The sequence below is a fragment of the Sprattus sprattus genome (assembly GCF_963457725.1).
Source record: "Sprattus sprattus genome assembly, chromosome: 4".
Lineage (NCBI taxonomy): Eukaryota > Metazoa > Chordata > Actinopteri > Clupeiformes > Clupeidae > Sprattus > Sprattus sprattus.
Genome location: NC_137923.1, coordinates 36,848,717 through 36,860,164, shown reverse-complemented (window position 1 = coordinate 36,860,164; position 11,448 = coordinate 36,848,717).

Here is an 11,448-nt window from a genome sequence, read left to right as displayed (position 1 = left end):
AGGGTTAGCATTATGCATACCTTGGGATACTCAGGAGTGGTTGCCCATTCACAAAATGAGCATTTTGACGGTTACATTAACATTTTGATTTTAACATTAAAACATTTGTTGGAGAGACTAGTTATGTACTTCTGATGGTAATAATACTAGTTGCCATGAACCATAACTGTTAGGGGATGGTCTCTCAACTAGATAGTCATCATACCTAGCGATAGCGCAGTTAGCTAGATAGATAGCTAGCTAACTGCACGCAGCTTCATTTATTTTGGAGCAGACATATGTGTATTTTGCGATATATTGAGTTGGGAGTGGGGTCTCCCACACTGTTTAATCCACAGCTGGCAACTTTTCTCCTGTGTTTTGGGCTTGGGAAATGCGGGGAAAAAAACGACGTGTCCCTCTGATCTCTCAAGGTACCTTGTGTCAGAACTACTACTCCCGTAGGCACACTGTTTTACCATGCTGCTCAGACCTCAAAATTGTCGGAACTTCTTCTCTCAGTAGCTGTTGCTAAGGTATGATTGGATATACATTTTCGTTTTCAACGAGATCGGCCAGCCTGGCCAGGTCTCTGGCAATTGCCCTTTTTATGTCTTCCATGACAGCAAGGTATATGGAAAGCCAAAAATGACATAATTAAAAATAAATACATATGTAAAAATGTGTGTCATAAATAAATAAAATGACTTAAAATGCACCAAAGAAAAGCATTAGAAAAAATATATCATGCAGTTATGAGAATGGAAATGGAAAATGAGTCCTTTTTATTTACTGTTACATTTATTTACGCTTACATTAATTCCCAAATACATTTCTTCCTCCTTTTATTTTTCTAGTTATTTACATATTTTTAACCGTACTATTTCCCCTACCGTATTTATTTCTTCTCGCGCCTTTTTACATTTCTTTCTCCTACATTTACATTTCTGGCTGCATTTATTTCTGGCTGCATTTATTTCTGTATTCATTCTTGTCTCGGTATGCAAATGAGGTGGGCTATCATTGGCCGGCGCACCGTCTCTCTCATTGGTCGAGCTGCTTACCCCACTCTCCCCATCTGTATTCTTATAACCAAAGCTATGCAAGCTAACCAGCTAACTCACGTTAGTCACCTTACCACCTTCAAACACACATGTCACCTTCACACACACTGATCATACCCAAGCTGTCAACCACAACTTTACACGTATGAGGTTTATCGTTTTGTTTGTCATGGTTCAGTTAGTTTAGCTAACGGAAGCTAAGCAGTGCACAGTTAGTTTAGCTAACGGAAGCTAACCAAGTTAAACAGTGCACTGTTAGTTTAGCTAACAGAAGCTAAGCATGTTAACCGCAACCAGTGCACATCAGCAGTTGAGATCCTTGTCCGCTCTCGTCAGCTCGGTTGTAACGTGAACTGCAGGACGTGATATATAGCTTTTGCAGAGCTTTGTCAACACAATATTCCCCCTAATGACAAGTGAGAAAAAAATCGCTGGATTTGTCACCCAAACTCATGAAATCAGGCCACACATAACGTGAGGATTGTAATAACTCTAAGGCAATGTGTGCAGCTCTTTAACTTTCTCAAAAAGTTGATAGATAGTCTCTTTATTGATCCCTCGTGGAAATGAACTGTCGTGCATCTACAATTAAAGTACTATACACCAAAGCTATAAAATGAGACGTTTGGGTCCCCTATTTTGTTGCTACATCCCACAGCACAACAGGTAGCGGGCATCTTAGTTTGAGTATGGCGTATTGTAGCAAACGAGCAGGGTAAGAAATCTGGAGTCAAGGTCTCAGCCACATAGACATCCTATTACGCTCAGCCATCTCTGCGAAGCCTCGAAGCTCCTTCGCCACCATACTCCAAGTGATCGGTGGATTCATTAAAAAAAAATTTTTTGATTCAAATTGCATCAAAATAGCTTTCAATCTCTTCCGATCTCTCCATACAGCTTCTCAGTTCTCACCTACACTTAGGCCAGAGGCCTAGCGAGACCAATGAGCGACACGGTGCGCTGGCCAATGATAGCCCACCACATTTGCATACCGAGACAAGAATGAATACAGAAATAAATGCAGCTAGAAATAAATGCAGCCAGAAATGTAAATGTAGGAGAAAGAAATCTAAAAAGGCGCGAGAAGAAATAAATACGGTACGGAAAATAGTACGGTAAAAAATGTGTAAATAAATAGAAAAATAAAAGGAGGAAGAAATGTATTTGGGAATTAATGTAAGCGTAAATAAATGTAACAGTAAATAAAAAGGACTCATTTTCCATTTCCATTCACATAACTACATGATATATTTTTTCTAATGCTTTTCTTGTATTAAATGTGTCATTAATTCATTGAATACAATTCATTTTATGTAAAAAAAAAAAAACATATTTAACTATTTCACTATTTAAATAATTATTTCATGGTCCTGTGTTACAGCGCATCAATAATTTATTTTATCTGTCAAACTCACCCATCAAAGTCAGTGGGCGGGGCTAACGCTGATCTAGTCTGATCCATTGCTTTAGTCTGAAGTGCCTGGAGAGACATATTCATCTGATACTTAGCGACTGTAGCTACAATACCTACCTTAAACCAAACCTGATTTTGAATACAGCGGTAGCTAATAACTCACTTGATAAATACATCGGTTGGTAGATTAAGAAAATGTTACTAACGTGTTTTTACGTGAGTGAATGTAACGCTTGGCCAACTATTACCTCTGATTATTACAGCACGTTTGCCATCAATACTTTCTCCAATATCATTTTATTCAAATACATTTTCTTTGATAATTACACTGTCTCTGTTATACAGTAGGCTACTGTGCAAAAGTTGTAGGCAGGTGGGGAAAAAATGCTGTAACCTAAGAATACTTTCAAAATGGAAGTGTTTACAGTTCATTTTCATCAATTAGCATACAGTGAATGGACAGAAGATAAATCTAAATCAAATCAATATTTGGAGTGACCACCCTTTGCCTTCAAAACAGCATAAATTATTCTAGGTACACTTGCAGTTTTTAAAAGGAACTCCGCTGGCAGGTTGTCCCAAGCATCTTGGAGAACTAACCACAGATGTTCTGTCGATGCAGGCTTCCTCAAATCTTTCTGTTTCATCATGTAATCCCAGGCAGTCGATGATTTACCGCATTTTTTCACAACTTTTGCACAGTACTGTATGTCACCACCTCTGTTTCAACGAAACTTGGCTGAAATTACATTTAACAAATACACATAGAAACATTGCAGAACAATGACAGTGTACAGGGTTGTTTTATCTTTTATTTCAATGTAAGACATTGGGGTGATTGCAGGAAGATAGGTGCCAGTCTTCAGGTGGAGGGTCTCTGTATGCTGAGGTCAGTCAATATGAACAAACAATAATCCTTGGCACTACCGTCATCCTCTTACTGAACTACTCTACTACCACCCCATACCCTTTCTGAACATTCATATAGCTATCAAATAAAATACAACAGGTCATTCTTCATGAATGAGTATGCAAACATAAAAAAATATAAATTAATATCTTAGTATTCAATAGAAGTGAGATCAGTATCATCATTTGGAGGTAGAGCATGCATGGTGTGTCATAGTTTTGGGAGACGACAATATTAAAACAGTGGACCAGACATAATATTCTAATAAAAATCAGGATCACAGGGACATTAACCTCAGCAGCCTAGTCTCTGCCACTCACACTCCTCAGTGTGGGCGATGTCGAGGACACCGTAGAGCAGTGTACCATTTATATCGCAGCCGTAACCTCACTATTGCTGAAACATTAAGCATGGTAGTTCCTGACCAGCAGAGCTGTGTTACAACGGCAGTGCCTTACAGAACATCCTTTTTTTCAAATAAGGCATGACATCTTAACCCCTGCTCTGGTAGTGCTAGGCAGTTCATACCACAAACGTGGAACTACAAATGGACGTTGGATGATGGATGTATGGATGTTGCTATGGTTCCCAGTGTTGCCTCTCTGTAGGTAAACCTGAAGGAAAAAAGAAACACACAATAATTCATTTTACAAAATGCCAATCTTCACCATACCAAAAACGCAATTCCACTGAAACTGATGAAGTATATGGTTGACACTAGGGTTGTCACGATACCAAAATTATGACTTCGATACTATACCTGCCAAAATATCACCAAACCCGATACTTACGATACGATACCACAATACAATACCAAAAATACGATACGATAGGCTACTGGTATATTTATCTATGATAGTAATAAAAAAACATCTGTAAGGTTCCCTTTTTTATCAGCTTGTTCCTGCCCAGCTTTTTGAACACTTAACAAATGGCATTCGTATCAGTATTAATGATATTAATGAAAACTACATGGTGACATCATTGCATTGATTATACAGGGCTATGTAGACCTATTGTCCGTATCTGACTATATGACTACATAGTTATTTCCATAAGTATGAATTACATAATTTGACAGATGTAAAATTATTCACGTTCATGTTTTATCTTAATTCATGGAATAATAATTTTTCCTTCACTAAAAATAAAAGAATTAGCTCAAGATCCACCCTCAGGCTCCAACAGCATGTAGCCTATTGCATCAAGTGTGTTTTATTTGGTACACTTTTGTGTGCATTGTGACCTCATGATCATATAGGCCCACATAAGTGAAATTGTAGGTTATTTAGCATGTATAGCGATTTAAATGTTGACAATGAACTTGGCTACGTTCTTGCAGCCAAATTGACACTTGCTTGATGTTTGACTGTGTTGGGGAAGTTGTTTGCAACCTAACCAACAAAGCTATCACAATAACATTGCAAAGAAGTTAACGCGAGAGCACTTAATACTAGCATCAGGCGGAAAAACGAAAAAAATAAAACCTTAATACTAGCATCAATGTCCAAGAGTGTTAAAACAAGCTTGCTAACATAGCTAACGGGATGTCTTGCTAGCGGCTACTTGCTAGCGGCTGTTTATGACAAACTAGCAAGTCAACAACTTTCCTAACACAGTCAAACATCAAGCAACTGCAACATAGGACAAGGCACTAAGGCAGACGTCCTCTTTTACCCGGACATGTCCTCTTTTCGAGACCTAAATGCGTCCGGGTAAAAGAGGAGAAGCCCCTACACTTTGCCTATGTAACAACAGGTCTAAGTTAACTGCAAAACATAAAATAGCAGAAGATAGCACTTACCTTTACAGGAGGTCGTACGTGTTAAGTTGAGGTTGAACTTGCAGTAGAAATCGAGTCAGTAACAGCTGGTATCTGCTCCGGCTCCGACACCCAGTGTTTAGGAATGAGGCCTGCGTCAATCCAAATTTCTGGAATCGATAAGCCTTGACTTGATGTGCAGGGTAACCAATCAGGTATTAGGAATCCGCCCACTGACTTTGATGGGTGAGTTTGACAGATACAATTAATTATTGATGCGCTGCAACACTTGTCTGGGAATTCCCCGCCCCTTCACTGCATTTCATTTGCTCAGTTAGTCTGGCAAAGTACTAAATGGAGGTCCACTTCAGTCACGTAATTGGACACGCCTTTAACCAATCAGACCAACAATACTATACAACGATACAACGATCGGTAATAAAGCAAACACATCTTTTTTCTGTATGAATTGTTCCAGAGCAGGTTTCTGTAGCCTGGCCATTACCAGCCTGTGACTCCATTTCATTCCGTCAGTCAGTCTGGCCTAACCCCGTGCATTTTCGTTTCCGAGATGGGCGGGTGCTTAGCTTGAGGTTTAAAATCATTGGAGTTCCCTTAACCAATCAGCAACGTTTGGTAAGCATTCGGTAGATTAAACTCTTCCCAAAGTTGGGAGAAGAGCTACGACGTCCTTTCCAATCATAAAACTTACAAGACAATACTCTTGTTCTCCTTTTAATTTTCTGCTGTTCTCGAGAGTTGAGACAACTTTCCCGATAGCTTTTCGTGTCTCTTCCTCCAAGGCGAGTTTTGCGTCACAGCTCTGAACTGTTCCCTGATTGGTGCGGTTGGATTTTGAGGCCGGGAAACGATTGTCAACGGGGTTGGGCCAGACTGAGTATGAGCTTGAAATCAATTCAGGCGGAAATACGTAGGCTGGTGTCACCAGGCTAAGGTTTCTGTTCTATTTTCAAAGAAAACTTGCCTTTGAAATCATCCAAGACAGCCGCGAGAGCAGTATATAGTTTTGCTGTGCTTTTCTCTTTGCTTTCGCTTTTGTTAAAGTAGACGTGGTTATTTTAAATCCGCCAATGGTGCGCCAGGTAGCCAAAAGCCAGTTTGTGATTGGTTCCAGAGATTCTGGAAATGTGGAAATGAACTGCTATCCAAAGTTTGCCAGACCGACTTCAGAGGCAAAATCAAATTGGCCGGAAGAAGAGGGGCGGGACTTCCCAGACTACTGCAACACAGTACCATGACATAATTAATGAAATAGTGAAATATTTAAATATGTTTTTTGTTTACATAAAATGAATTGTATTAAATGAATTAATGACACATTTAATACAACATTTATGTATTTAATTCCAATTTTAATTAATGAATGACATATTTAAATAATTATTGATGATGTATTTATTTATTGAATTTTGGCACCTTCGGTCCTCCATAGTATGTGCCCAAGCATCTTTAAGGGAATTGTAGTAGGCCCTTTGATGCTCACAGAAAGCCAGTTTATGGACAGTGAGCCCAGAGTGTCTGCAGCGCCCTTCCAGGACACGCCCAGCTGTTTTTATTTTCCGCAGCTCATATGTGAAACAGGGAGCAGAGAGTGACAAATTGATTGCTTGCTCAGGGGTGTATTATAGAGTAAGTTACACTAATTCAACCATTGATGCAGAAGCTGGGCAGGTGATAAGCTGGAGATCCATGGTCATAGTGGCTGTGTCAATGCTTTTCCGGTTCCGTAAAGACATTTGACGCTTAGGTCTAGTAGTAGGCAGCATTAAAGTCAAGCCCACTGAGACCACATTGTGGTCGGACAAACCGAGATCATATATGTAGGTGACTGATGGGAGCAGAGTCAGTGATAACCAGATCCAGAGTGTGCCCCTTGGTGTGAGTAGGAACCTCAACATGCTGCTGCAGGCTAAGACCCTCAAGCACACTCAGGAAATCTGCTGCAAACTGACAGGAGGGGTTGTCGACATGGATATTAAAGTCACTGACAATGACAATGTTAGTTGACATAGTGCAGAGTGAGGTTAGCAGATGACAGTACAACAGGCTCTGTCTGTAGCCCACAAGTGCTCAACACTATAACATGTCTGCCAAACTATAAAACCAGAACAGCTCACAGATACAACTTCAACAAAGCTGTCTTTGTAAACATTTCACTGGGGAATTCAAGCAGGGACCTCCTCCATCATTGTTAAGTTGAATTAGGCCGAGGACACCTCCACAAGGCTCAACAGTGGTGTCTGGCGTCCTAAAGCCACCCCCTCCATACTCATGATGGGTTAGAAGAAATGTCACTTCAAGAAATCGCAACAGATATACCTCAAGCCTCCACAAGATTTCACATATTACAGTTCAGGTTAATTCACTACCCCAAGTAGTCTGCCAGCGCCTCAGCCACAACAACTGGATCGCATTTTCAGCAATCTAAAACAACAACTTAGGGGTCCTTTGAGTGACCGTACTCAAAACCCAGAATCCAACAGAAGTGCTGTGGTTGATTTAGCTTCAAAGCCTGTAGCTCCTATCTATTTTGTCTTGTGTGGGCTTGCCAACCTCGTTGCTTCCGCTACCAGTTCTGAGTACTTTAGCTTCTTCCTTTCAAATTACATCTTCAAATGGAATTGTTAACTCAATAAAGTAAAAAATGCGCTCACACCCAGAATACAACACCATGTCTGTCTCATAGCAGTCACAACAATACAGTGTGTAACTTGTCTACCAACATCTGCCAACAATCTCCAGTCCCGCCCTTTTCCCCATTTTCCAGTCCTGTTTGACCGTTCCTGGTGCCCACTTCACTGCCTCTCTAACACAAAAAAAAAATCAGTGCTCTCCCTTTCATTAACCGCCAAAGAGTTCACTCAACTTGTTTATTATCAGACAGTTCTTGTAGTTCTTGCTCGCAAACAAAGCTAGTTATCATCTGTCTCCTCTGCAGAAATGTAGCCTAACCCCAAAGTCCAAACCCTGCTCTTCCACCTGCCCAATATCCCTATGCTGAAATGGGTCTTGTGCATGTTAAACCGCTTCTCATGGATTCCACTTCCTCCCTGTTTTCTTGTGTTCTTGACTAATGGAACCCTGAGATGGATAAACTCTCCAGGCTGGTCTTGGCACATTTGAACTCTTCCACCAAGCTGGTCATTGGTAACTCAAATATTCATTTTCCATACAAGTTTATAGCACTCACACAATGTGGCACCCCACACCATTTCTCAACTGCCTTATTCATGACTTTCTCAAATTTCTCCACCTCTGAAATACCAACTTCATATAGTCAAAAGGTAACCTTACGGAGGGCAAAAGCTCAAACTGCAAACACCACCGCAAGAAGGTTATATCGATAGTCTAGCAATAAAAGATAGCCTTAAAAATGAATTCTCTAAGCTCTGAAACATGTCCTTGGTCATTCAATGTGGAGTTGTACCACCTGCCTAAACTCCTCACAGGTTATTTTACAATAGAAGGAATTACCTCAGTCAATATAAAACCTCTCTTCCACCAGATTTGAAATACTGATAGAAACACTTCTATAGTTTAAGGTTTCACTTTAATCCTTGCCCAATTAAAAATGTCATTCAACTTGGCTGACAGCCAGGTTAATGGAGCAGTGGTTGTCATCAATATAAGCTCAGATGGGAGGTAACTGGGTGTCATCCTGCAGCCTTTCACCACCAACAATAGTTTTAGATACCTTTATAATTACCTCCATTGTGAAATGGTACATCCTGCCATGATCCTACCAGTCTCCAAATTCTGCCAGGATGTGGTGTAGTCCCCGCAAACAGGGAACGTCCCCAGGACGTTAACAGGACATTTGCAAGGTCCCCAATCGTCCTCAATTGGTCCCCGCCACAACGTTCGCTAGAGGACGTTACCAGAAAGTTTTTGACGTTCGTAGCAAGTCTATGTTTGGTCCTTCTGTGACGTTCGCATGAGTCTTAAATCGGACTTGTAGGGAACATTATAATTTGGTCTCTCAGCACACGTCCCCAGGACGTCCTTCAAAAACGTCCCCGTTACCTTTACCTGTGGTCCTCATGCGTGACATTCGCATGAGCCTTAAAACGGACTTTTAGGGAACCTTATAATTTGGTCTGTCAGCACACGTCCCCAGGACGCCTTTTAAAAACGTACCCGTAATCTTTACCTGCAGGTCCTCTGCGTGACGTTCGCATGAGCCTTAAAACGGACTATTAGGGAACTTTATAATTTGGTCACTCAGCACACGTCCCCAGGACGTCCTTTAAAAACGTCCCCGTAACCTTTACCTGCAGGTCCTCTGCGTGACGTTTGCATGAGCCTTAAATCAGACTTTTAGGGAATATAGCACAGATCAGTAGAGAAGCATTCATATTTATTTTATTTCATCATTCTTAGTTTGGCTAGTTATTCTGCCTCCCTGCCCGCACGTCCGTGACGTGCCATGGATGTTAATTAAAAAAGGAATCATTACGGAAAACCCTCAATGCGTAGTGACTGAGATCGCTACAATATGCTTTTCCTCAAACCCTCGGAAAAAATGACTAAGTTTGTTGGCTGTCTCACACTGTGATAAACGTGTTAAAGTGACAAAATAGTAATCAGACAGTGTTAGTACAGTAGGTAGCGAAGTGGTTTAGTAACAGGAAGGTTAACGGTTCAATTCTCATGCCTCGCAATCAAGTTTGTAAGCGCGTGTGTTTCTGTGTGTGTGTCTATGTATATCATATGAAATGTGTAATATAAATGAACTTGAACTTGTGTGTGTATGCGCCCTGTAAGCAAAATGACGGCTCCGCGATCTGTTATTATTTTCTTTTCTTCATTTAGCTCAGCAAAAACGGTCGTGCCTGCTACGTCCACGGTGCGTCCTTGAATAACGTCCCCAGGACGTCTAAAACACGTTTCCCAAAAGTCACCACAATGCCCTCAGGACGTTCTTGCAACTTCCTGCAGAACGTCCCCAGGACCTATAGAAACACGTTCCCCAGACGTAACCACAATGCCCTCGGGACGTGCTTGCAACGTCCTGCATAACGTCCCCAGGACCTATAGAAAACGTTTCCCAGTTGTCACCACAACGTCCTCGGGACGGTCTTGGAACGTCGTGCAAAACGTCCTTGAGTTGTCAAGGGAACCATACACATTTACGTTTTTAGAACGTTCAGAGAGACCATTACAGGACGTCGAGGGGACGTAATTTTGCTTACAGGGGTTACTTGTCTTGTGTATATTTTAGATTCCTTAATAGACACAATACCTGGTTAGAGCCGAGAGACAATGCAACACATCTCTCCACATGGGTTGGCCATTGTTCATTGTTGAACCTACGTATATCTCCAATTGATGTTGAAGATACTCCTCCAAGTCCTTTCTTTTTATTCTCAAACTTCTCGTTTCTCGAATTAAGACTTCACAAGCTTAAATGGATACTTGAAGAATGCAATTTTAGCTTGTTCTTTACTTTATCCGTCGAAGTAGCTCCACTCTCTTAAAGCCCCATTCCAGAAAAATGTTGTGTTGTTGAACTTACTTTTACACACCTGTTATAAAAACAAACCGCACTGAAGGATATGGAACCGACAATTACCATAGCAGATCCCGTTGTGAGACTTTTGTGCAGCATGTAAACTGACAGCTGAATGTCATCAAGACAAAGGAGATTGTGGTTGACTTCAGGAAAAGCCACACTGAACACCCACCACTGACCATCGATGGCCCTGCTTTGGAGCGAGTGAGCGGCACCAAATTCCTGGGGGTGCACATTAGTGAGGACCTCTCCTGGGCCACCAATTCTGCATCACTGGCGAAGAAAGCCCGGCGGCGCCTCTACTTCCTCCGCAAGCTCAAGAGAGCTAAAGCTCCCATTCCCATCCTAAACACTTTCTACTGGGGCACCATTGAAAGCATCCTGTCCAGCTGCATCACTGTGTGGGGTAGTAGCTGCACTGAACACAGAAAGAAAGCACTGCAACGCATAGTGAACACAGCTGGTAAGATCATTGGTGACCCACTCCCTTCCTTGCAACACATTTACACCACCCGCTTCACCCGGAAAGCTACCTCCATTGCGAGTGACACCAGCCACCCCGCACACAGTCTGTTCAGCCTCCTACCCTCTGGAAGAAGGTATAGGAGCCTCCGTTGCCGCACCACCAGACTCAGAAATGGCTTCAAACACCAAGCTGTCAAGCCTTTATATGTTTCACCGTGGGAGAGTGGGAAACGTCCTATCGATTCCTTTGTATGTCTTGACATAATCAGGGCCTGATTTACTAACAGGATTGCGCCCATTTCTGGCGTAAAATAGCGGTCG